The 26,567-nt window shown below is 46.6% G+C and overlaps 1 protein-coding gene across 19 annotated transcripts in view; it reads left to right on the top strand.

Annotated features, from left to right (window-relative positions):
* Positions 1 to 26,567, top strand: part of TRERF1 (transcriptional regulating factor 1) — a 201,787-nt gene that overhangs the window by 111,386 nt on the left and 63,834 nt on the right. For 18 of the 19 annotated variants that reach the window (XM_013062255.2, XM_045071257.1, XM_013062245.2 and 15 more), the window contains one exon: positions 23,832 to 23,946. The exons of the other annotated variant lie outside the window; for it this stretch is intronic. The gene's annotated coding sequence lies outside the window, so the exon portion shown is untranslated. The remainder of the gene's footprint in view (positions 1 to 23,831; positions 23,947 to 26,567) is intronic. 19 annotated transcript variants of the gene reach the window in all.

Genomic DNA, 26,567 nt, shown 5'->3' with positions numbered 1-26,567 from the left:
CATTTGCTCCACTGAGTTCTGTGCAGGCATGATGTGAACCCCCCTGGCCGGCACAGGACATGCAGAGCTTAAAGAGTGGAGGAAGGAGTGATGATCCCTCCTTTGGAATCATTTGTCTCACAGGTAATGGCTTGTTGACCCCAGTGTGTCCCCAGTAGGTAGAATAAAGCTACTTCCTGGCAAGGGTGGGGAAGGATAGAAACGGGCATTGTGGCTCCAGACTCTCCTGGACCTCAGAGGCTGCGGAAGGTGAGCAGGGCTATGCAAGCCTCTCAAGACCTTGCACTAGGGTGTGATGGCCAGGTGGGCGTCATGGCCAGGTGGGTGGGATGGTCAGGTGGGCGAGAAAGCCAGGGAGTGTGAAGGCCAGGTGAGCGTGATGGCCAGGTGGGTAGTATAGCCAGGTGGGTGAGACAGTAGAAAGTAAATGGGAGGCAAGAATGCAGTGTCCCCTGGAATCCTGCTGCTTTCTTCCTCATCAGCTTCCCTCTCCTGCATTTCTGTCTTCTTTCCTCTGTTCATTCCTCTTTCATTCATGTCCGTGTTTACTGCCTCCTGACTCTGGGGATAGTGCAGTGCAAAAACGGGCCCTTGTGGGGATTAGGCCTGCAGTGTGGAATATAGTGGCTGTGCGTATCCTGTAGATAATTAGATTTCAATTAAATAAAATTAAATGTATTCTTCAATTCAGTTCCCCAGTTACATTAAGTAGCCAGATTTCAAGCGTTCAACAGCCACACATGGCTCAGGCTACCACATTGAACAGCACAAACAGAAGAGCTTTCTGCTACCGCATAAAGTCTTATTAAATGGTGCTGGCCTACCATCTAGCCAGGGAGAAAAGCATTTACTTTCCTTTTTAAGATTTTATTCATTTATTTATTTGAAAGAGAGAGAGCCCAAGCGGCAGGGGGAGGGAGAGAGAGAATTTGAAGCAGATTCTGTGCTGAACTCAGAGGCTGACTTGGGGCTCAGTCTCACGACTGTGAACTCATGACCTGAGCCAAAGTCAGGAGTCAGACACTTAACCGACTGAGCTGCCCTGGTGCCCCAGAAGAGCATTTATTATGTAAACAGACATAATGTGGAGCCATGGAAGGCAACAGGAAGACAAAGTAAAGGGAGTCCTGTCAGCAGATAATGGGAGCTGGACCTAGCTGGGGGAACCTGGGCTTCCCTGAGGAAGTGATGGCTGCATTGGGATTGGAGCAGATGGTAACCAGGTTGGCAGGGAAGTTGGAGAGGAGAGGAGAAAGGAGAGAGGGTCCCGGCGTTAGTGCACAGGGAAGTGCCTAGACATGGGCTATCACTGGCATTCAGTGACCGACTGTCCCAGTGCACACTCATGGCGACTGTTTAATTTGGAGCTGTATGGAGCACAGGGCCTGCTGTTCCCTGGTGAGCACACACTGCCTGGGTTCAGATCTGTTTACTTGAACTCTGCGTGCCTCAGTTTCCTCATCTGTAAAATGGACAAAATAGTATGTCCATGATAGAATTGTCACTAAGATTAAATGAGTTAATAGACACAAAGCATCTGGGAGTGCCTGGCACCCTGTAAGTGCTTCTGAGTGCTGGCTGCTGTCACCCTTGCTGTTTCCAGGACCCCTGACTTGTCAGCAGGGTGATGCCCTCCCTCCAGCTGCTTATGGGATCATAAGCAGAATCACCTGGGAGCAGGGCTTCTGGGGTCTTGGCTTATACTGCCAGGCAAACCAAAAGTTCTGGCTCCTAGTGTCCCCTCCCCACCCTGTCCCGTTCTGGCCTCTCTGATGTCAGTCCTCCCAGAGGACCCCACAGACACTTGGTTTGATGGTGCAGAAGTCACTGTGTCTGGGACCTGGACATCATGTAGTCCCATAACAATCCAATAATCCAGCAAGGTCAGTCCTGACACCAGTGTATCGGATTCACCTCCTCGTCAATGTTAGGACTCCAGGGAGGGAAGATCTAACCCATGTAGCTGAGGTAGCCAGCATCTTCCCTCCGGCTGGACCCCCAGTACCCATTCCTGTCCCCTCCGGGGCGTCACTCAGGTGCAGGTGGGATGTCTCGGTGCTCTGGTGCGACCACGGGCACATTGATCACGCACAGCTTCGAAATATCAGAGGGAGCATTCTTTGCCCCTCCATCACGGCACCTTTTCAGTTCCAGAGCCGCCAGGCTCGTGGGACGTGTTGGCCCTTACCTGGGGGGGGCGGGAGGTGTCTCGGAGCTTCGCTCCCTTTTCCCCTTAGGGAGCTGCAGCCATCAGCAAAGCCATGGCCGTCCCCTCTCTCTGATCTGCGCTGCTGTCCCCTCCGAGCCAGCTGTTTCAGTGCGGAGAGGGACCACTCTAAGTGGTCCAGCCCAGATAGATAGGATTTGCTGCATAGGATTAATTCCCAGAGAGACTCCTTTCTAACCAAATCAAAACATCACCGTAACTTGGCCCATCCAAGCAATTCTCTCTTGTAATGAGATTTGATACACGAGATCGGCCTGGATAATATTATTAGGTAGCACAATTGTGGAGAATGTTAGAGCTGGGCTTGGGTTGCTTTAAAATTCGAAAGCGGGTCGTGACAGTGGAAGTGGTTGAGGAACCCGAACAGGCCGTTGCTGGGGAAGGAGTGAGCGTGTCAGGGGCTTCTGGAGGCCCATCTCCTACATTTGCTATCTTACTTTCACCCCCATGGCTCAACTATCTTCAAATCACTGGGCCCCACTCGCCTTCCCGAACTTTCCTTTGTTTTATTTTTAGATTTCCACATTTATCCTTTCAGGGCTTCTTGACCTCGCTGGCACCCCTTTCAGTGTATACACACACACACATGCACACACATACACACACACACCTTTTGGTATACACACACACAAGCACACATCCACATGTGCGCATGCACATACACACACACCCTTTGAGCTACATGTCTATATAGTTGTTTTGTTTTTCTTTTTTCTTTTTTTTTTTTTTTACTGGCCCCAGCTGAAAGCCCACCTAGGATTGCTGACCTAAAATAAAAAATATCTTTGCTGTATCCTTGGAATTTTCCTTTTTTTTACGGCTGAGACGCGATGGGATGTGGCCGTTGGGATTCGTCACTGCTCTTGGCCTCAGCGCCTCGGCATCCGTTGGTGGGTGTCTGGGGCAATTTCCTCTTCACATTAAGTAAGCAGTAGAGGGGCCCATGTGGCCCTTGAAGGCTCCTATATTTTCCTCCCATGGAGGATGAAGTCAGTCACGGGGCCCCCTTGGGATCTTGTGGTTATTTTCTGCTCCTTGTGCCAGTTGGAATTAGGGGGTGTCGGTCCCTTTCCTTAACGATGGTAGGAGTTCTGCATCCTGGCTCAGGGGCCCAGGGCAGTTCTCTGGCACAAAGAACCCTTTGCCCAGCTGTACCAGGATGAAGGGAAGCTGCTGGCTTTGATGTGGATACCGAAGGTTTCTGTCAGGCGAGTGAGCACCTTCCCTGGCAAGGAAGGGGCTGAGGTGACCAGCGAGTCAGGTGCCTGCTAGAACCACATGACAGGATCTTTAGAAAACATCCCTTTAAATGCCCCCTTCATTCTCACGAGGAGGGTGGTAACTTCCTCATGCATGTGAGACCTTAAGCATTGACTGCAGTCACGAGCACCCCAAAATGTTGCCAGAACCTAGCTTTCCAATTTATGAAAGCAGGAGATGAAATAAGCTTAATCAGGAACCATCTGAGTTAAAATCAGCTAGCATGTTATCAGTCGCTATTAAGGAGCAAGCTGGTAACTGGTAAGTGTGTGCTTCTGTGATGGGCTGTGGGAAGTCAGTTCTCTCCACTGGCTCATACACCAGACTTTTGTGTTGTATTAACCTACAACCTCATCACTTACTAGAATCCCTTTTTCCTTCTCTTTCCTTTCCTCTTCCCCCCCACCCCGTACAACTCTCTCTGGAGCATCATGGACATGCTCTTCAAATATATGTATCTATTTGTTGGAAACGTGGTGGGAAACCAGATCCATAAAAGCAGGTCGGCTTCCTGTCCTTGGCGCTCAGCTTAGCAGAAAGGCCTGGCATTACTGCATCAGACACTCCATAGAGGACTGTCCTCTCACCCATCTTAGTGGCCAGAATATAGCCTTCTGGAATTCTTAGAAAGAGTAAGCACTGAGACAGGAAAAAGAGTACGGACCATCTTGAAGAAGCCAGTGGAAGAAGTCTGCTCAGACTGACCCTGACTAATTATGAGAGCCTCTAGGCACATTCACAGAGGTCAGGTTCATAGTGGAGGGGAGGAGGCCTAGAGAATGAGCAAGACTGTCCCACCCATTGGGGATTTGAGACTGTCGCCTGCCTAAAAGGTTGAGGAGAGCTGCTCCTGCCCCCTACCCTCACCCCACCCTTGTGAGTTCCACCCTTTCAGTGTTGCCTATGCCCAAGGAGGTAGGGTAGCTTTGCTGTGAGCTTCTCTTCTGTGAGAGCTTTGCCCATCTGAGGGAATCTTGTACTGGATAGTCTGTTTTCCAAGCCATTTTTCTCTCTTTCTAGAAATCTGTGGAAAAGTAGGAATGGCTCCAGCTTCCTTGGGTTCGGCCCCACACATGACACTGCACCGTGTCCCTCACAAGGCCTCTTCTTTTTTTTATTAATAGTTCTTTTAAAAAAATATTTTTCATTTATTATTTGAGAGCGAGAGAGTGTGCGCACAAGCAGTGGGGAGGAGCAGGGGAGAGGGAGAAGCAGGCTCTCCCCCGAGCTGGGAGCCCAAGGTGGGACCCGATCTCAGGACCTGGGGCCAAGTCAGATGCTTGCTTAACCGACTGAGCCAGCCAGGCACCCCACTGGGCCTCTTCTTTGCCAGGATGTTACACTTGGTTTAGAGCACTTCCTGACTTTTCAGGAAAAGAATGACCGGTGACACGCATTTTACTTCCCTGGAAACAGTCTCCATTCTCAGCTCTTTGGCAGAGCTCAAAGGAAGGGGAAAGGCTAAGGGCAGAAGGGACTACATATGTGTGTGGCCTCTGGGGTCTGGGGCGTACCTACTAGCCTGGGTCTAGCTTGGAGTGGCCCAAAACCTCAGGGCGGGGGGGGGGGCAACAGCAGCCAGCACCCAGCCCAGTGCCCCTAAGGAGATCAGACCCTACCCTAGGCTCTAAATCTCTTTCTTTCTCTTGCTTGGGGATCCATGGCACGCGGGGGCCCTTTATTCTCCTGCACCTTTGCTCTCTCTGACTTAGTGGCTCATAGCTGGGGAGCTTTTTTGGGTGACCCACAGGGGACCTGGCCACTACTTGGGGTGACCTGCTTGTCATTCAGTTAATCTGGAGAAGGGGCCTCTAGTCTCCTACCTGCAAGGTAGGTGCAAGTGGGTAGGAAGGAGCGATGAACCTTATGGATGCACCAGTCTTCTGTTCTCTGATTTGCCCTTAGTCCCTGTTTCTAGCCTCGTCTCTTTCCACCCTTCCCCAGTCCTGACACCCCTGCCTCCCTCACTCTGGAGTCTACGGAGAAGACAGACACACCCTCCTCATCCACATCTTCCCCTGGAGTGCCCTGTCCTGCTTTCTCAGTGCTGCCTCCTGTCCATTGGCCATCTTCCTATAATTTGTCGCTAATTGCTTCTTTCCTGTTCTCTTCAGTGTTGTTAAGGTTATACAATTAAAAGAGTTCCTTGACTGTCATTTTAATGGAGTCCTAGAAGGAGTAAGGGATAAACAGGTTTTCAGTCTTCCATTTTTAAACTGGAAGGGCTACGCGGTCATTTAACGAACTTCACGGTATTCTGTGCTGTGTCTGTACCTTCCCTTTACCTAGGCTTGTGTCTTTGCACATGTATATTTCATCCCTCTGCACTACCCACCCCCCCCCATTAAAATCAGCACATGAGGCACCCTTGTAGTAAATTTTCCGGCATGGTCATGATGATTCCCAAAGGGTGAATTTCTGCAAGTAGAATTTTTGGGTCAAAGGATATGCAAAACCTTAAGATGTTTCTGGTATATGTTGCTAAATGTCTCCTCATATGGGACTAATTTTCATTTCCACTGGCAGTAATGAATGTGCCTGCTTCTCCACATTCCTGTCAGTGCTGGAGATCATACAGCATATATTTTTGTCTCTATAATGTGAGCATTCTATGGGATAGATTTCTGGGTCGGACTGCGTGCGCTTTAAGGTTTGGATAGACATTGGTCCTCTTAACATCATGCATGAGCATGCTCATTTCTTCCACATTCTTGCCTGCACAGCACTAGGATATAAAAAATATTTTCCAATTTGATAGGTTCCTTTCATCTGCCTTTTCTTGATCTCTACTTAGGCTTACAGTTTTTCATGTCTTTACACCATTTGTATTTCTTCTCTCATGGATGGCCTGTAACCCATTTTGTTCTTTGTGATTTTTAGGCTCTCTTTATATATGAAGGATACTAATATGCATATAGGAAATTATTTTTTTATTTTGTTGACTTTTAATTTTGTCTACCGTTTGGTGTTTGTTTGAGTATGCAACCAGTAAGTCTTAAACAGTAAAATTGATCAGTTTGTTGCCTTCGTGGTCCGTGTCCAGGATTGATCAGTCTGTTGTCTTCATGGTCCGCGTCCAGGATTGATCAGTCTGTTGCCTTCATGGTCCATGTCCAAGATCACTCGCACCTTGAACTTCCTGGGCTACCTTCACTTCTTCAGGGCTAGGGCCTGAGTGATGGGCTGGCTGCAGATGTCAGTGCAACTGAGTTCAGTTCTTTCAGAATGAGGGCCAGGTCACGAACACCAGTTCTCCTGGGACTGCTAACCCCACGTGGGGGTGGGAGACTAGTGCTGCGGAAGAGGCAGCCCCTGCCTGGGACTCAGCATTACATGGCCTGGGGAGCTGCTGGCTGGAATGTTCCAGAACCCACCTCACACTGGGGTGATCCAGAGGCAGAGGATGAATGTCAGTGAGGGGTATGGACATGATTCAGAGCAGCAGAGCTCCAGATCTTTCCTGCCCCTAAGAGCTGGCCTCAGGGGGCAGTGTTGCTCACTAGGGCTGATGGTTATGAGGAGGGGCTGTTCCTGTCCAAATCTTCTCTGCCCGATTGAGCCTCAAGGAAAGTCAGGACAAGACCAGTGGGTCTGGGGCTTTAAAGGGCTCACCCGAGTTGGTTCAGCTCCAGCTTCCTGTGATAATAGCATAGGGTAGCCTCAAATGCTACAGGACAGTTCTATTCCAATGCAGTCGCTTTACATTGCAATGTGTGTTTCTCCTTGGTGTTTACTGAATTGACTTGCCTCCTTCCTCCACATTTACCAGATTTCCTCCTGGTGAGACAGGCTCAGGGAGGAGGCTGACTGGGGGGCGGTAGAGCAGTGGGTGCTGTTGCTGAGCAGAAGCTGGGGACTTCCATGGTCAAGGTGGCCTGGAGCCTCAGTTTCCCCAGCCAGTCATCTGTGGGGTAGAAGTAAGATCTCTTTTAAAAATGTGTGAACAATGCTGAAGGGACTTTTTAAAAACTTTCAGCAAAGTGGGTCTTTCAAGATATGTTGACCAAATCCTCAAGAGTGGCCTTTATGATTCTGCCTACAGTGGGGTAGCTATCCAAGATGGATAATTCCACATTTCCTCCTAAAAATTAAGGATGGAAAGGAACTAGGATGTATAAAATGGATTGGGACCATCACAAAACTGCCACATCCTTCCACCCCTCGGACACGCCAGGCTCACTCCAGTCTCTCAGCCTTTGCCCTGCGTACCTCCCCCTCCACCCAACCTGCCCCCCACTTCCCCAGATCCAGCAAGGCTGACTCCTTCTGTCACTTCGGTCTTGCTCCAATGTCCCATCTTCAAGAGCGTCTTCCCCACAAGCCCAGCTAAGGTATACTCCCCCCACCCCAGTATGTCATTCTCACTCAAGTTATCTTACTCTTTCCTTCACAGCAGTGACACCATCAACAGTAGTAGTAATAGCTACTATTGAGGGGTATCAACCATGGGCCAGGCAGTGTCATCAAAACTGTACATGTTTGGACGCTTTGGAGCCTCCTATTAACCCTATGAGAAGAATATTATTATTTCCATTTTAGAGATGAAAGAGATCAACTCCCCAGCGGGGCTAACGTAGTGGTTTGACACCAGGAGTCATCTATCCCCCAGGTGTTTGTTGAGAACTGGTTATGGACCAGGAGCAGGCTCTGTGCTAGGAGTCAGAGAGAGAAGAAAGAGGAGGTCACCAGCCTTGCATCCGGGTCATCAGGAGAGCAGTGTTCCAGATTAGGCTGGGTCTGGGACTCCTCTCTGAGGCCCTGGGGCAAGTTGCATATCTAGATTCATGCAAGTTTATTTTTCCATCTGTCAGATGTGACTAGAGGAACCTGCTTCAGCTCCTCCTCTGGGTTCTTGGGAGATTTGTTGTTGAAATTACTTGGGGGCATTCATAGGGCAGAAGAGATGCAGGGCATCATTGGGCATTGTCCTCCAACACAAGGAGATAGTAGACATATTCCCTTCCTCCCTGAACGCAGGCAAGGTGGATAGTTCGCCACCACCCATCTCTGTCATGGCAGTCCTGAAAGTTTTTATCAGTATCACTGCCTTCCCTTATTTCTAGGCATCTGATAGTCTCTCGGGGAGTTCTTAAAGGTCTCCGAGATTCTAGCTAGAATCTCAGAATCAATTTTTGGCCCCCTGGTGTAGGAGATGCTGTGTTTATGTAACTGGTCAAGAGGATTATGGGACTCGAGGCCGCAGTCCCATCTGATTAGAGTGGTTGGATTTTATTGTCTGAGGATCCGAAAGTCTCTTGCATAGTGATGGCACTTTCTGAAGGAAGTTGTTCTTACTCATCATTAGGCCCCCAGTCTGGCTGTTTAATTTCAACAGCTGGTGTTTTTCTGGAACCTAATGTAAGGGCAATGTTTTGCTTTCTATGACTTTTGCCAAGACCAATAGTTAGGAAACAAGCCTATGGTAGTAGATGAGATGTTCATGTGTGGAACTGGAAACGGCCTTCTTGTTCCTTGTCATTCTGTTGAGATGAATTATTAAAAATGAAGCAACCAAAACTTCAAAGTTAAGCGAGCCAACATGTCCGACCCCATCCTTCTAAATGGTACGCAAGGGGGTCTTTGGTCTCTGCTTCTTGCCCTGAGCCCGACCCACCTTTCTATCACCCGTCATTTATTTCCTGTGTCCAATTTGCTGCACGATCTGCTACTAATAACTAAACATGCCCTCACAAGCTGGGGAATATTTGCAGAATCATAAAGCAATTAAGTTATAATCTCCCACTTTCCAAAAGAGACAGGCATCTGCCCTGCATACTCCGGGAAGATCCAAATGCTATTGATTTCTTGTTTCATTTGCATTATTATTATTATCCTAATGCAGGCCCCTGTCATCCCATCCATCATCCATCCATCCAGGGGGTCACTTGTTATGGACTAGGCCCTGAGCTAGGATCTGGGGATATAAAGGTGAATAAGTCACCATTCTTGCTTTCGAGATATTTCATACAGTAATATGAGTTCATACAGCAGGAAACATGAGTTCAGGGAAGTGTTCCAAGCTCCGATAGTCGGGCTTAATGTTCCCACTACTGAGAAAAGGCAGGGTTTGGTCAAGAAAAATTTAAAAGAGGTAATGACCTTATAACTGAATCTTAAATGACAGCGCAGTGCCTACCTATATGCATCTATAGGTGCTTCCTAGCTCCTGGACTCTCATCTTCCCACAGATATTAAGCATCCAGTAGGACAAGTCCTTTATGTCCCCACCTGCTCTTTGACATTGGTTCATATCCCACCCGTGTAATTTTTGCACAGCTACAGGCATGTCATTGATCTGAAGGTTTTAGCTCCTGAGCCTGACGTTGGCATCCCTCCTCTATGTTGTCCCAGCCCGATGACCAGCTTATTTCTCATTCCTCCTGTGACCGAGCAGACCCACTCAGTGCCCCTGAACATGTCTCAGGTGCTGCTCTCTCTTGTTTATCTAATTGCACTTGTCCTTCAAGAGCCGATCCCATCTTCCCTGTTCAGGAAAGCCTGGGGAGGTGTGTTGCTTCCTGGTTTGGGTCTTGGAGATGTGTGGTTGCACATTTCTGGACGTTCGTCAGACCACCCTGTATCATTCATTACCTTGCTGTGTAGGCCTGTCTCTCTCCTTTTTTCATGTTGATGGGATTCTTACTTCATACATCCTGGTTCTTCTCCTTGACTAAATGCAGGACTTAAATATGGAGGTCCTCCATCTATATTTACAAATTAAAATTGGGGGGAAATTACACATCATTTATCACTTCTTCATGGCAGACCCATAGTTCTGCTGCTGAACTAGAGAAGGGCAGAGTTACCACTCTGGGCATCTAATCTTTTTTTTCTTTTTTTTTTTTTTTTTTTAACTCTCAGGTAATGGAGAGTGTGAGAATGTGTGTTGGTTGTTCTCTCTTTGCCTGCCTTCTTCTAGATCCATTCTCTGCCTTGCTGTGTCCTTGGGAGGCTGGCCTCTGTGGATTGCATCAGCTGGACTTCTCTACTTTACCTTCTAATTGGGTTTGACTAATGGGAGATGCCAGCACCAGAGGTTCTTGAGAGTCAAGAACCAGAGGAAGGAAAGGTTGGAGTATTAATCCTCTTGGTTCCTTTTTGCTTTATCTGATTTCTGGCAGTGGCTGTGTTTGTTTGTTTGTTTGTTTGTTTGTTTACAGCTTCAGCCCCTCTCCCAGAGCTCTAGCCTCACTGGGCTCCAGGAACACCATTCCCTTCCTTTGCTCTTCACATCCAGGAGTGGTAAGGGCTTCTTGTTGGTCTTAGTCTCTGAGCGCTGTACCATATATTGTTGGTTCCCTTAACCTCTGTCCATTCACTAAATTATCTCCATTTAAACTCTTTTGGGTGCCATCCATACTATGTTACTCAGTCAGCTTATAGGCTTACTTACCTATCTCAGTAGGCAAACCCATGAAGTGATCTGTTTCATTTTCTTTCAAACGTTTTTTTTTTTTTTTCCACTAGGGTTGGGGTGTTTGTATTCAGAAGAATTTATAACAAAAATAACAGTCTCCTGTCCCCTTCTCTCCCTAACCCAGCCGCACTCCCTTGGGGGCAATCACTTTTAACTCTTTCAGTTACTTCTTTCTGGCACTTATCTCCATATTTGAAAAGAAGGTGCTTTTATTTCACTCCTATTTTAGAAATTATCAACTCACTTCCTGTTGTGATAGGTGATGATTTAGCTCACTCATACCACCCTTCTACCTCCCTCCCCACATCCTCACAACATAGTTGTATTGTTATTTATAGTTCCTCTATTTGGTTAGCTTTATAACCAGAGATTCTTGCTGTCATATTTCTTGTTCATTAACAACAATATTTCTTGATTCTCTTCTCAGTAAGATGAAGATGTTAGTGTTCGTACCCCAGCTACCTCCCATTTTCCAATTTAAGTCATCTCTATTTTTTTTTCCCTTTACAATAAAGGTGATAGCATTTACATTTTTATTTCTAATGGCCATTAAATCTTCTGTGCTTTAACTGTAGGTTGATCCTTAAGACTGAAAAATCAGCAGATAGGATTTGTCTTACTGTGAATATGTAAATAATAAATTGTGTATTGGCTGTCTGCCCTTGGACATACGTGTTTGGTTTGCCTAGTGATTTTTTTTTAATTTCAGCCAATATTTTAAAATAGAATTTTCATAAAAGAGTTAGAGTTTGGGATATTGATTTAAAATTGGAAGCTCTGGCACATATGGTCTGACTTCCCAAATGGTAACCCAGCTTGAGGATGCCTTCTTTAGAATGGGCATGCCTACACCAGTTTTTACAGTCCCCACCTACTCATTCAGTGTATGCATGTGCGTGATACTTAACCTGCTCTGATCATTAACTTACTTGCTTCACCATGAAGGCATTTAAAGTGTGTGACCCTGAGACCTGATATATTATCCTCTTTGGAACCAAGTAATAATATATTAGGAGTCTTTTGGGGAGCAGCCTTTTATTTTTCCAAGAGTATTTTATTGCCTTTTTTTTTTTTTAACCATTTGTTGTTATCATATTGTCATTTTCCTTCCTCCCAAACCCTCCAGCCAGTTGGGTATTTTATATATCCTCCCTTTCTCCCAGAGCCTCTATTCTCCTCAAGTTTGATCTGGTTGCTCTCTAGGCCTGCTACACATTGTCATCTGGGATTTTCCTTTACTATTTTACTATTTTCTATTTACTATTACTATTTACTATTACTATTTTACTATTGTTCTACTGCTTTCTGGACCTCATATCTTTTCTTTGGGTCCATTCAGTTTCTTCAGGGAAAAAATGCCATTTTTTTGCTCGGGAGAGTAGATACCTGACTGCCTGTCAGCCACCTATAGAGGATTCAACTCCTCTTGACTTCAGATTTCATATAATCCCCCCCTGTTCAGCCTCACATCTGATTCCTGCCCTCCATTGCCCTGAGTCATGAGCCTCTTGGCCATTCTGCCAGGCTGATGGGCTCCCATGATACTCACATCTACTCTGGACTCAGGCTTCCTGTGCCTGCATCATCAATTTCCAACCTTGCATCATCTGTTTATTTTCCACAAAGTTGTTCCAGTCTCTTCCCTAGTAACCCTTACCTATTTCCTTTGTTATTTGAAATGATGTCTTTTTTTTTTCTTTTTTTCTTGGAGAGAATATGAGTGTAGGGTGGCGGGTAGGCAGAGGGAGAGGGAGAAGGAGACTCTTAAGCAGGCTCCATGCCCCGCTTGGAGCCTGACATGGGGCTCGATCTTTTGACCATGAGAACATGACCTGAGCCGAAATCAAGAGTTGGATGCTTAACGAACTGAGAGTCACCCAGGCATCCTGAAATGATGTCTTTTTAAAATCTTACTTCCTTTACTTTTGTCTGTGCAGTGACTTAGCTATATGAAAAGAATATAAGTAATGTGTTATCCATGTTCCATCTAATAAAGATGGAATCTCAACCCTTCTTGAATCTGTTTAAAATTTTTGCCAAATCACTTCTACAGATAACAGGCTAAACTCTCCCCCATCTAAGTAGGGGCTTTTAATCCCAAATTTACTTTCTTTGGGATTTAGGAGAGATTCTCTGTTTCTAATATTACATATCTATCCAATCTATACTTTTGAAACAAAAATGATTAAGTTTAGATCTTGTATTATCATTGTTAAAGCAACATTAGCTGCCACAGTTATCTTCTGGTTTGGGGGAGTTTACCATGATCAATTATGTCTTGCCCTTGATAACGGTCAAAAGCAAGTGTTCTGGAGGAATGCCTGGTATTCCTCCACAGGGTTATTCAGGGACCCAGGTACCTCTGTCTTATGACTCTGCTATATTTTAGAGGGTACATTCTCAGTGGGGTTAATATCACACTCAGGGGAGCAAAAATTAGTTCCCGGGGCAAAAAAAATTTTACATTCCTTACATAAATATGATGGATCTATACATGGTAGCTAACCAGATATATGGTGTATCTGTGGTATAATTTCATGGAGGAAGGCAATTAGGAAAAAAATATACAAAACTGCTCCTTTCTGGGGAATAATGATGAAGAAAGCAAGGAAACACTACTGCAGGCCCAGGAGGCCCCTGGGTTCAGGTGGAAGGGAAAAAAGAAGGTAGTAGAAGCTCACCTACCTCTTCGCCAGCAGGGCCCCAAGATGACATATGTCCCCAGGCCCTTGTTTCATTGATGAGAACTAGTCATAGGGTCCCATCTTGCAGGAAGAGCTGGCAGATGGGGTTCCTGGCTGGGCAACTGCCTCTGAAGGACACCTCTCACTAAATAATGGGGAGCATGGATTTTGGAGGATGTTTGGCCTTCAAACACAAGGGTCAGCAAACGGTCTTAAAGAGCTTGTGGGCCATATGGTCTCTGTCGCAAGTCTGTTTATTGTACTGAAGGCAGCAGTAGACAATATGTAAATGATGGGTGTCGCTGTGTTCTGTGAAAGCTCTCTTCGCATATATATAGGGGGCTGGCTGTGAGCAGGCTGTGGTTGGCCAGCCCTGACACCCGAAGACCAACCCGAGGTCTTTCAGACCTCTGCTTTTCAGACCTGGAGTTCCCCCTCAACAGAATGAGGGTGAGGCCCTGGTTTTTCTGGGAGAAGGAAGAGTGGACTAGGAGGCGGCCCTCAACCAAGGGAGGGGTAGAAGCTCCAAGTGTGGAGAAAGGGGATCTATTCTGCATGGGATAGTATGCTCTTAAGCCATCCCCACATCTGACCTTCCCAGCCAGCTGACATGGCAGGAGGCAGGGTCCCAGGTACAAAGTAGTAAATGCTCAGAGATGGGTCACTTAAAAGTACCTGCATTATTAGGAAAATAAGTCCAGGAAGGATACGGGTTCCTGTTCCTTATAACATTAGGGAATGGACCATAATGTTCAGTGAATTATTATCCAACAGTTAAAGCTAATATTTACAAAGAGCTTTTAATAACATGCCAAAATGCTTATGTTAGAAACAGGATACAAAATTATATATACAATATGATCTCAAACCATAGTTCCTTAAAAATTGAGCAAAAAAAAAAAAATTGAAATAAATATTCTCCCAAAGTGATGGATTATAAGGTATTTTCCTTTTGTTTTTATAGATGTTTACTAAAATATTTTTGGTCACAGTGGCAGATATGCTGCCCTTGGCACCTGGCAGAGGCTCTTGGGGCTTCATGGGAATTCCCTGTGTCTGGGTAGACCCCACCTGCACCCCTCTGGATACGGTCCCGGATTACTGGGAAGGCTCAGATTTGGGGGTGACAGTTGAGGGAGGGTGGGTGGGAGAGTCAAAAGGTTAAAAGGAGACCCTCTCTCCAGCTTATGTAATCGCTCTAAGGAGAGAGGAGGGGAGAGAGGGAGAGATGGGGCTCAGCAAATGAGTTCCTGGCTGCTTGTCATGTGAAGAAAACTGACGTGAACGACACTTTCCTCCTCTGCTTCCTGCCCTGCTTTTTTGTTCTTTGTTTCATGAATAATGTGAATACAGGTTCCTCATACTCGGGAGTTATTTTTACAAGGTCCCTTCTCTGCTTCGGATGACTCAGAGCTGGGGCCTTCTCGTGAAGACATTCCTAGGGAAGCGCCTGAGAAGATGCCGAGCACTAGGCCATCTGAGGGTCAGAATCAGGTGTCCTTCTGGCCCCTGACCTGTCCTGGTCTTTTTCTTTTTCGTCCACTGCAGGGAGGAAGAGGCGGCTGGAGGGAAGGCCTGGCTGAAAGCAGTCGCTTTTCCTGCATCCCCATCGACCCAGCCAGCCCTGCCTTTTCCTCCCCATCCTTTTCCTCCAGGAGAACCAATCAGACCTGCTGGCCAGGCTGGAGGGTGGGTCCCCAGGGTCTTAACGGTGTGAAAACCATCTGAGTGGGGTCACCACACACCAAGGGAAAAAGAGGATTAGAGGACCCTTTGTCGCATCTCCCACCACTCCCACTGCTCTTGTGTTCCTAGAGAGGAGACGCTGCATCATCCTCTCGCTTTTTTCCAGAAACCATGGCCAGCACTGAGACCTAGTGAGTGTGTGTTGGAGAAACAAATTAATGAAAGGGAAGCCCCTTCCCAGGGATAGAGCTGAATCCCGCCGACACGCCCGTGGACTGTGGTGGGTTCTGCCTCTACTCCAGAAGACTTGCATGTCCAAACTTTGGCCCGTGGACTGGAAGCAGTTTTTACTCTCAGCATGGGTGTTGTCTGATCTGACCCCTTCTAACCCCACTGAGAGGCAGGGTCTCGTTTCCATTTTACAGATGCTGGGGAGATCGGGCAGCATGCTCAGTGTTGTACGGTTAGGAAGAAACATGGCTAGATTATTCTGTGCTACGTCTGCTGACTCCATGGCTGTTTCCCTGACCCTGTGTTGCCCTTCAACACGAGAAACCCCAGAAGTAGAGTCTTTCTCGCTTCTGGAAGAGATGCCATGCCCTCCTTCGTTCTCAGCTGCAATGCCATCCTTCTGGGGGAACCAGTCCTTCCCCTTCCGCTCTGCCTATAGTGGGCGAGTGGGTCTCAACCACTGGCTACCCAACAACCCTGGGAAGAATATGGTGGGAAGGGCCCTCTCAGACTCCCCTTCTCTGACGCCTTTGGAGAAAGGGGGGATGGTAATTGGGGATTTCTCCCTTTTTCCTCCTGCAGAGCTTCCCAACTCCCAACTCCCTTTCCCTGCCATCTTTTCTCAGATCACTCGGTCCTCAGCTTAAAACCCTAGCTGACCATTTGGAACTTAGAGTGTATTTTCCCATACAGGTAGCTTGAATAGGATGCTTGGTCTGCCCATGATCTATCCAAGATAGAATATGAATAGCATTGACCAAGTAGAGAGCCGGTATTAGTATTAATGATTTCGTTGATTGATTGATTAATAATGTCATCACCATGTCTTGCCTGGAAAACCTTAGCAACCTCATAACTGGTCTTTCTCCACTCTTGTCCTCCCATACTTTGTTCTCTCTGTGAAACATTAACCAGGCCCCGTCTCTCCTCTGCTCAGAGCCATCCAGTGACTTCCTAGCACTGTCACCTGGCCCCTACTGCCTCACTGATGTCTCTGCCAGCCCTCTTCTCTCCCCCAAGCTCATATCATCAAAGGACCCAGCATCCACTCTTCCCCCTGCCTGGGACTCTCTTGCCTCCTTGAATTACCTTGTTCAATCTCAGTTCACTTAGGTCTCTGCCCAGATGTCACTTTTTCTGCTGACCTTCCCTGTTCATTCTTCAGGGGGATGACCTCAGGCATCCGTCCCCCTTACCGCGGTCTCCTTACCCTGTCCTGTTTTCCTTCCTGACAGTATCATTCCCACTTTCCACTGCTGGTGTATTTGTTTCCTTGTGTACTGTTGGTCTTCCCTAGTGTAAAGTCCACTCCACAGGTCAGGAACCTGGCTTCTTTTATTTACTGCTCTGTTTCTAGCACTAGAAAGGTACCCAACTCATAGTGGGTTCTCAGCAAATACTCCCGAATAAGTAGAAGTGTCAACAAAGGCATATCTACATCTAACAGGCAGACTTGGTTTCCTGTGGAATCAATCACACATTCCAAACCACAGTGCTAGAAGTGAATCTCTACTTTTCCCAGTCCTGAGGATTCCAAGTGCAGGGACTTCATTTTAAAAATGAATTCATAGATTATTCTGGAAACCTGCATTCTTGACAAATAGAGACACCTGTTTGCCTAGATACTTGTTCTCTGAATTTGAGGAAGGAGGGGGTTAGGGGCCCTTTGGTTTTATGAGTCTCCTGCCACCAGTTTTACTGAGAAAGGCTGTGTTTTCTTGTTGAACCTAGAGTAGTTTCTTACCTCAGCACTACTGACATTGGGACCAGGGCATTCTTTGTTGTGGGGACTGCCTTGTGAGCTATGGGGATGTTAGCAACATCTCTGGCCTCTGCCCATTAGATGCTAGTAGAATCCCTAGCTGTGAGGACCAAAAGCTGTCTCTGGACATTGCCAGGTGTTCCTTGAAGGGCAAAAATCATCCAAGGTCAAGAAATACCACTCCACCATAGGCTGGAAGCTCCCCACAAGAAAGAACTATCCCTCTCCAAATGTCACTAGCGCCCATGTAGCAATACTCTGCTCTAGAAGGAACTCTTAGCAGTGATGGAAATGTTCTGTTCTGTGCCATTCAATATGGTAGCCACTAGCCACATGTGGCTACTGAGTACTTAAAATGTGGCGAGTAAAACTGGAAGCACTGAGTTTTTAAGTTCATTTCATCTTATTTTAATGGAAAGAGCCACTTGTGACTAGTAGTTACTATGTTGGACAGTGCAGCTGGAGAGACCAGGGCTGCCCACGCTTCGTTAGGCACATAGGTCACCTGGGGACAGAAAGGCTGCTTCAGCAAGCCTGTCCCAGTGCAAACTGGCTTTGAACTCTGCTGTTTTACTAAAACTCAGTGTGAAATTTTTGCATCCTATTGCATTGTATAGCGAGGCCTGTTTTAATTAAAAAAAAAAAAGAGTAGATTTCATCCCCGGTATTTAAGTGTATTTCAGGAACGCATGAGGTTAATTTAATGGCTCTGAGGATCAAGGTGATAAAGCAGAGTAAACAGACAGAGGTGTGTTGGGGAGGGGGACTATATAGGGAGAACTGAGCGAAAGGCATAGTATTCCTTTCTAACAATGAGGATTTTGTTTCCCTCTTCTGGAATTTCCTCAAATTTAATCTCTGGAGTGAAAAACAACATTTAAATGCTACATTGTATACACAAGCAATGGGAGCAAGGTCTACTGTAACGCCCCAGGCCACTGCAAGATTGCTGTAGGACATAAGCCTAGCACCCACGACCTCCTTATGTCAGCGGTTCTCAGCCTTGGCCACATATTACAACCACTTGGCAAGCTTTAAGCACTATTGTTTAATAGGTTTGTGGTAGAACCCAGGCATCCGTGGTTTTGTAAACTCCCCAGATGATTTTGATGTGCAACCAGGATTGAGAACTGCTGGGCGAGCCATGGGACACAATGGTTAAAAAAAGAGAGAGACATTGTCCATGCCATAGTAGGGCTTACACAGTCTGACTGGGGAGACCAGCTTGCTAAGCACATAATTAACCGATTGCAACTGTGATGAGTACTGCTGCACACTTATATTTCTGGAGAGTCAGAAGTCTCGCTGAAACTTTAACCTGAAAACTTGACTAGATGCTAATGAGGGAGGAGCCAGGAGAAGAGCATCCTAGTCAGAGAGGTCCGTGTGTGCAAAGGCCCTGGGGTGGGAAAGAGCTTGTGGGTGTGTGAAACCCTAAACACAGGCTGGCTGGGGCCATGAATAGGGGTGTAGGAGGCCAGAGGAGGTTGCAGAGTGGCTAGTGGCCTGCTGTTCACCATCAGTCTACAGTGAGTCTGTCTGATGATATGTTCTCAGTGTTTGAGCTATTCTGGTACTGATGTGAATGGCCGAGCTTCTGTGTTCTGGAGTAACCAGGTGCAAGAGGCTGGATTAACTCATAGTGGCCTGGGCAGAACCCCCTCCTGCCGTGCAGACAGCTATTTTTTTCTCAACCTCAGTGGAAATGGGAGTGGGGCACCAAAAGAAGAGATGCTTGGGGAGTGAATGAGTACCCCCCACCCCATCTTAAAAGCTTCCGAGCCTCCCCTGGTTGTTGGGGGGAATGTGTCACTTGAAGATGAGATCTTCTTCCGTGCCCGCATTGTCTCTGCATAGTGCTCATTGGACGGAAGGGTTGACCCCCGAGCACCTAGAGTCTGAGACTCCTCATTGCATCCATCACTCTTTAGACTGTTTCTTAAATTAAAGCTACAGATTGAATCTTCCTCCTCCTCATCGTTCCCCTCCCCCTCCTTTTCCTTCTTTTTAAAATCTGTGTTGGGTGCCTGGGTGGTTCAGTGGGTTAAAGCCTCTGCCTTTGGCTCAGGTCATGATCCCAGTGTCCTGGGATCGAGCCCCACATCGGGCTCTCCACTCAGCGGGAGCCTGATCCCCTCTCTCTCTGTCTGTCTCTCTGCCTACTTGTGATCTCTGTCTATCAAATAAATAAATAAAATCTTTAAAAAAAATTAAAAAATAAAAATAAAATCTGTGCCAATTCCTAATTTATTGTGGGTGGCATGGAGGGACTTCTCCAGACTTCATTTGGTCCTGCTTCCCATTTCAGAGGCTCCCTCTTGTATATCCTGTGTCCCCAGCTAAGCCTTCCCCAAACCCATCAGGGCAGGATGTGAACTCTTCCTTACTTTCTTTTTTCTTTTTTTTTTTTCAAGATTTTATTTATTTATTTGAGAGAGAGAGTGAGCACAAGCAAGGGGAGGGGGAGGGGGACAGAGGCAGAGGGAGAAACAGACTCCTCACTGAGCCGGGAGCTTGATACCAGGCTCAATTCCAGGACCCTGAGATCATGCCGTGAGCCAGCTGAGCCACCCAGGCATCCCTGAGCTGCTCTTTTCTTTACAACCACTTTGTGGCTGAATAGAACCCTCCCTCTTTGGTTTGAGCCTCTCAGTACCCATTTAAAGTGTTATTGTAAATTAATTTTTTCCCTCCCCCCAGATCTTTAATCTTTGTCTCCCCTGCCCCTTAACTCTGAAAAGAGTGTGGTATGTAAGGGGTATTTGTCCCCATGAGTGTGCAAAAGGGAAACTGAGGCCCAAACAGCCATGTGGGGCAGTGGGAAGAGTCTGGCCATGCCTGGTGGCTTGCTGGCTGCAGATTCTTGGAACGGCACACAGCCTCCCAGGGCTGTGTCCTCCTTGGTCGCCTGGGAAAGAGATAGTAAGATTTCTGTCCCCGTGAGGCAGTGTGGTGCTGGAGTAAAGAGGAAGGGCTTCCGGGCTTCAGGGTCTGGCTCCAGCGCTCAGTTCTGTGGTCTTGGGCAAGTCTGCAGGCCTCAGTTTCCTCCTTGTTAGATTGTGATACCCACAGTGACTCAGCAGCATTGTTGTCAATATCAGAGGCGATTGCTGGGAAGTCCCAGCACCATGCCTAGTCTGTGGTAGGATGCTGGTCCATTTCCTCTACCTTTGGGGACTCCGCTGTTTGTCCAGAGGAAACCCTTGGCTCCACCCATGATGGGACCCCAGAGTTCCTGAGTGGGGCTCCTCATCAGTCCCCGGAGGGACATCTGGATTTCTCAGATGCACTTGAGCCTGGGGCAGATGAGGTGTGACTCAATGCGGAGAGCAGGACTTCTGGCTGCGGACTCTGAGCAAGGTGGCGGGGGACCATTGAGGGTACACACCAAGAAACCATGAGTCACCAGGATACCTAGCCACTGAGGGGTAACCCCTGAGTCCTTGCAAAGCTCCCCTACAGCCCCAGTAGTGCCTGGGAGATCATTTCATGGATTCCTGTTGATTTTCACAGGGAGGGAGGGCTGTGGCTGTCCCTGTCCCCTGCTCACTGGGGTGCATTGATGGTGATGCTGCCCCTTATTCGGGGGCTTCTGGGAGCCAGGCAGTGTGCTTCTTGCTGATCTCCTTGAGACCCATGCAAGGAGGTACAGCTAATCCCATTTTAACAGAAGAACAGGGGCCAAATGGCCAGTGAGGGGTGGAGTCACATTTGAACCCAGGCCTGCTAGGCCCCAAAGCTCATGTTCCATGCCTGAAATCATATGACTTTTCTTAAAGGAGCGCCCCCTCCCCCGCAGGATGCTTCTCCAGCAATAATCTTAATAATGGAATGCTCATTCGCATTCCAAAACCCACACACTCACTCTCTTATCAACGCTGATCAGCTAGTCTTTTACTACTGGCCGAATTGAATTGAATTTAACCAAGTCACCACTGCTGTAAAGAAAATAGGTAAGAAAACTTGGCCAAAAACTTGGTCTAAAATTGGAGGGAGAGCGAGGTAGCCCCTATTTTGGATTCCTTGTGCCTGCTTAGGGTGAGAGAAAATTATGCCATATGTGTGTATGTATGCACCTTCTGCTCCTGGCTTGCCATAAGTAACTTCCTAGGCACTTTTGAAAAACCTGCACAACTTTCGTGCTTTCCTTGAATACCACAGTTGACTGAAGCGTGGTGTGAGGCCAAGAACCGATCTGGTCCTTATTACAAGCCTCCTTTTTTAACTAGAATGTGCCTTGCTCCTTCTAATCACAGGACCTTTGCACAGGCCATTCATTGTGCCAGCAACACCTTTTCTCTCTCGTTCCTCTCCCGCCCTCTCTGTTTTGCTTCACTAATGTGCTCTTAGGGCTCCGATTAAAGAACAGTTCATTCTGAAAATGCCACTGACCCTTTTCCGTGACGAGTCTACCCCCATCACGTGTTCTTAAAGCAGTAGCCATACTTCTTTAGAGCACATCACTATTACAGTTACTTCTCATTGTTTCTCCCTCTAGACTATAAGCTCCGTGAAGGCAGGGACCACTGTGGTCTCACCTGTTCTCTGCCTAGTGCCTTGCGGCTGAAGATGGTGCCTACCATCTCTCAGTCATCACTGGATGGATGAATGGATGGTTGGAGAGATGGATCGAGCTAGTTACTGACTTCCTCTCCCTTAACTCCAGCCAGTGTGTGCGGTTTTTGTTTTTGTTTTTTTAGCAGGGTAGGGAGGTTGTAAATACCTGCTTCCATGTCTGTCTTGGGCCACCTTGAAGGAGCACCCGTGTTGAGGACCCTGGAGGCCAGCCCAGCACCTGACTTACGGCAGAGGACCAGTCACATTTGGCTCTCTGGTTGCCTCACATAGCTCTTGCCCCTGAGACAATCAGCTGCAAGGACTCAGGCTGTGGCTGGGACCTTGCTGAGAGATGGCACAGGCCTTTAGTCATGGAAACTGAGGAAGTGCATCCCTGCTTCTCACCACACACTGTAATTTAGCTTCTTGCTAATGTCTTCTACGCGGCTTGCCAGTTACTATATTGACTTATTTGTACATAAACAGCTATTGCCATAACCTTCTCTTCCCCACCATTCAGAGATAATGATATGCAATCTTTATAACATCACAGACATCGGTTCAAAAGCATTCTGTTGCTATAAGCCTCTATCTGATGTGCTTCTCGCTAGAATTTCATGAGCTTCAAACTACCAAATTGCAGATGATTTAGCATTTGAAGCACGGAGTGAGAATATATGAGTGTTTGCGTTAAAACAAAACAAAAAAAGACTTAGAAAGGGGGAAGTTTTTCTTCTGTGGAGCTATCTTCTAAAGTTTAAAATAGGAACTACTTAAAAGCTCAGAGTTTAGAGGAATGAACACTTTCTCTTAAACATTCAAATGGGTGAAAATGACTTGTAATCTCTCCCTCAAGTATTAAGGCAATAGGCATTTAAAGGTTTTTTTGATTTTTTTTTTTTTTTTTTTGAGCTGGCTGTCACAGACAAAGGAGTTCTCAATTTTAAAAAAACTTTTTTATGGCATTAAATGATAGGAATGAGCACCAGCAGCCCTCTTGACATTTTGGAACTGATTTTTCTGCAATGTCCCAGTCCGTTTTAACAGATAACAGTGGTAGCTTTGGCGAGGTTGCCAGAGTTAGGGCTGGGAAATTCTGACCAGGTTTCATGAATCCCATGCTCTGTAACCTGAGCCCAGCAAGTCCACTGGCTCTACCCAGATGCTTTCCCCAAAGCCCCTGCTGTGGCCTTCCTCCAGGAGAGAGACTCTGATCTGTAGTCCAGGGGGTGAATTTGGCATCAACCACACTGCTAGCCACCCTCTCAGGAGATCAGCCCAACAACCTGGGAACTTCCACGGATGCGACCCAACTGCGGTTTGCGGATGGCGCTGGCCGCAAATTGCTCACCCGTCCACGAGATGAGTACAGAAATGGTGAGGAAGCACTTAGAAATTTCCATCCCGACTGGACAGAGTGATCTGTTGAGTCAGGTCATCGAAGAGATGGTGCTTTGTATGAGCATTTTTTTATTTCATTTATCCACCAGTTCATTTTCATTATCTTTTATTAAAAAGAGTGACCCACGATGGGTTGGAAATTAAAACACAGAGACAACTCCTTTCCTTCCTGCCAAGTTCTTTGGGAAGGCCTGTGGGTAGCGCTTGTGAGCTGTCTCTGCTCCCTGTGGGACAGGTAGGCTGCTGAATGAATTTGGGGAAATCACAGCACTTACCAAATTATATTGTAATGAAACATGTGCACGTCTCCCTCCCTCCTTCCCTTCTCTCTCTCTCTCTCTCTCTTTCTCTCTGACTGTTTCTTGAGAGTAGGGAGTGCATCTAATCCATCTTTTCAGACTCATTCCCCAGATCCCTGCATGGCACATTGCAGGGCGTGGGAAATGTTTGTCCCATCCATGCCTCTCTGCTCCCCGAGGACATGAGAGTGGGTGAGGCTAGCCTCAGGAACTCCCTGGGCTTTCAGATAGGATCCCCTTCAGGCTGGTAATGGAGAGCTAGGAGCAGACAGTGAAGGAGTGACCTTTCCTGCTCTTGCCCCCGCAGAACCAGGTCTCCTCTTCCCACCTGCCCAGCAGCATGAGAGCAGCATGACTGCCCGGCCGCAGGAGAAGCCCCCAGAGCCAGGCCCCCAACTCAACCATCAGCTGCAGAGGTCAAGGTAAGCTTGCTTGCCTTTCTCCTGGAAGGTTCAGGCATTTTTATTTTAACTAATTCTCTGTGCTTCTGTGATCTCGCACCGTGTTCTGAAAGAATGTTCCTCTACTACCTCCTGAATCTGGGACCTTTGGCATATCTTTTAGGGATTGTATATCCAGGCAATTTGGGGTGAAGGACTCCCTGGAAAGAATGGGATTTGAAAGACATTTAGTCTGTGATGTGGGACTCCCCGGACAGACTCCTGTCCCACACAGGGTTGTAAGAGGTCTTAAAGGACCAGCCAGGCCAATTTGTAACCAAAGTTGAGCAGTGAATTACTAGAAAATTCTTCCTAATTTGGAAGCAACTCTTTTTCTCTGTGATTCTGGTCTGCCCTTCACTGCTCTGCCTTATGGAACCACAAAGACTGGGCTTTCAAAATCTCTTCCACATGACTCTCTTTTCAAATGGGAAGATGGCGGTCATGACTCTGTTTTTCTTGTTGGTATTCATTCACCCTGGAGACTGGCCCCACTCACTTGTGGGCCCCCTTGTCCCTCTCTGTGTTGGAAAGGACTTCCATGCTCACTCAGCCTCTGCCAGCCTCCGCAGAGAACCTCTACTTACCATTCTTTGGTCAGGACATCTTAAGAACCTCCTTTGTGATAGTCACTGCTCTAGACTCGAGGTACATCAAGACAAAACAAGTTTGGATCCTCAGAGAGAGTTAGAAAGAAACATAACCCCCTCAGCGTGTTCCTTTTTCATGTTTTATCTCCTTTCAACTTTTTTCCTCAAATGTTCCATGAGCGCTCGATAGAAAGCTATATTCTCTTATTGTTGGATATAGTTTTCTGTATAGGCTGGTCAAAATGAATTCATTCATTGTATGGTGCAAATCATCTATAGTATGTCCTTTTCTGTTTTTGTCTGATTAGCCTATCAGTTATTGAGAGAAATGTGTTGAAAATCTCCCATTGGGTTTGTCAGTTTTATATATCTTAAGGCAATGCTATTGGGTGTCTCGATGTTTAGAATCAGTGTATATTACTGGTGAGTTGAGATAGATTTCTACCACCTTTATAGACTTGCAGCTTTTTCTGATGTTTCTTCTAGACTGAGCTGTTCCTCCACCCCTGTTCCATTTTCCATCTTCTTATTTAGAAGCTCTACACGCTCTGTTCTTGCAATGGGTACTCGAGCTGTTGTAGCTGGGATACTCACCAAAGACCAAAATTCATCAGGGTCTTTACTTCATGAAACATCACTGTTTCATACAGTAAGTGTTGATACAGATGTACGCACATACTTACCATTATCTTTTCTTATTCTTTTATGTATCTCAGATAGTTTCCCTCTGCTTGTTTAGCATTAGCTTTTAGTGAGAGTCTGGTGGTGTTAAATTCCCAAGTGTTTTTACTGGTCTGGTTTGGTTTGGTTTTCGGCTTTTGTTGGCTTGAAAATGTGTTTATTTTTTTCTCCGTCTTGAACGGTGGCTTTACTGAATATGTTCTCTTAAGTCACTAAAGCCATTGTATCACTGCTTCTGGCTTTGAAATTGCTGTTGAGAAGTTGGCTGTCAGTCCAGCTGCTGTTCTCTGTAAGTGACCTGGTATTTCTCTCTGGCTCTGTTAAAAACATTGTTTTCAGGGCACCAGGTGGTTCAGTTAGTGAAGCATCTGCCTTCAGCTCAGGTCCTAGGATCAAATCCCACATTGAGCTCCCTGCTCAGCAGGGAGTCTGCTTCTCCCTCTCCCACTCCCGCTACTTGTTCTCTCTCTCAAAGAAATAAATAAAACCTTTAACAACAGCAACAACAACACATTGTTTTCTTTGGTGTTCTGCAGCTTCCATTACCACGTAACTAGGTATAAGTTTTTCTGTCTTCATTCTGCTTGGGGTTTGTAGGGATTCCTAGAGCTAAAGATGGGTGTCTTTCAACAGTCCTGGAAATTTCCCACCCTTCATTTCTTTGACTATTGCCTCTTTTTCATTCTCTCTAATATCTTCTTCTGGAACTCCTGTTAGACTTATGTTAGACCTTCTCATTCTGTTCTGTTTAGCTCTCAACCTCTGTTTCATATTTTTCATCTCTTTGTCTCTCTGGGCTGACTCTGAATAATTTCCTCAAATCTGCCTTCCATTCAACTCACATATTTGGGGTCTCAAATGCTCTTTAATCCCCCAGTGATTACATCCATTTTCCTTGTGGTTGTTTTATTTATTGTTTCTGAAAGTTCTGGCTCATTATTTTTCTAGTCTCTTATTCCTTGCTCATATTTGCAAACTTCTTTTTTATTTTTTTTTTAACCTGTTGAATTAGCTATTTAGAAATTGTAAACTCTCGGGGCACCTGGGTGGCTCAGTGGGTTAAAGCCTCTGCTTTTGGCTAAGGTCATGGTCTCAGGGTCCTGGGATCGAGCCCTGCATCAGGCTCTCTGCTCAGCAGGGAGCCTGCTTCCTTCTCTCTCTCTCTCTCTCTGCCTGCCTCTCTGCCTACTTGTGATCTCTCTCTCTGTCAAATAAATAAATAAAATCTTTGAAAGAAATTGTAAACTCTCATGTCTGGTAATTCCAGATTCTGAAATCCCTGGAGGTCCAGTACTGCTGTCTCTTGTGTCTGCTGGCTAGTAATCATGGTGT

The sequence above is a fragment of the Mustela putorius genome, unplaced genomic scaffold, assembly GCF_011764305.1.
Source record: "Mustela putorius furo isolate JIRA1106 unplaced genomic scaffold, ASM1176430v1.1 tig00003983_pilon_pilon_pilon, whole genome shotgun sequence".
Taxonomy (NCBI): Eukaryota; Metazoa; Chordata; class Mammalia; order Carnivora; family Mustelidae; genus Mustela; species Mustela putorius.
This window is presented reverse-complemented; position numbering and strand designations above follow the sequence as displayed.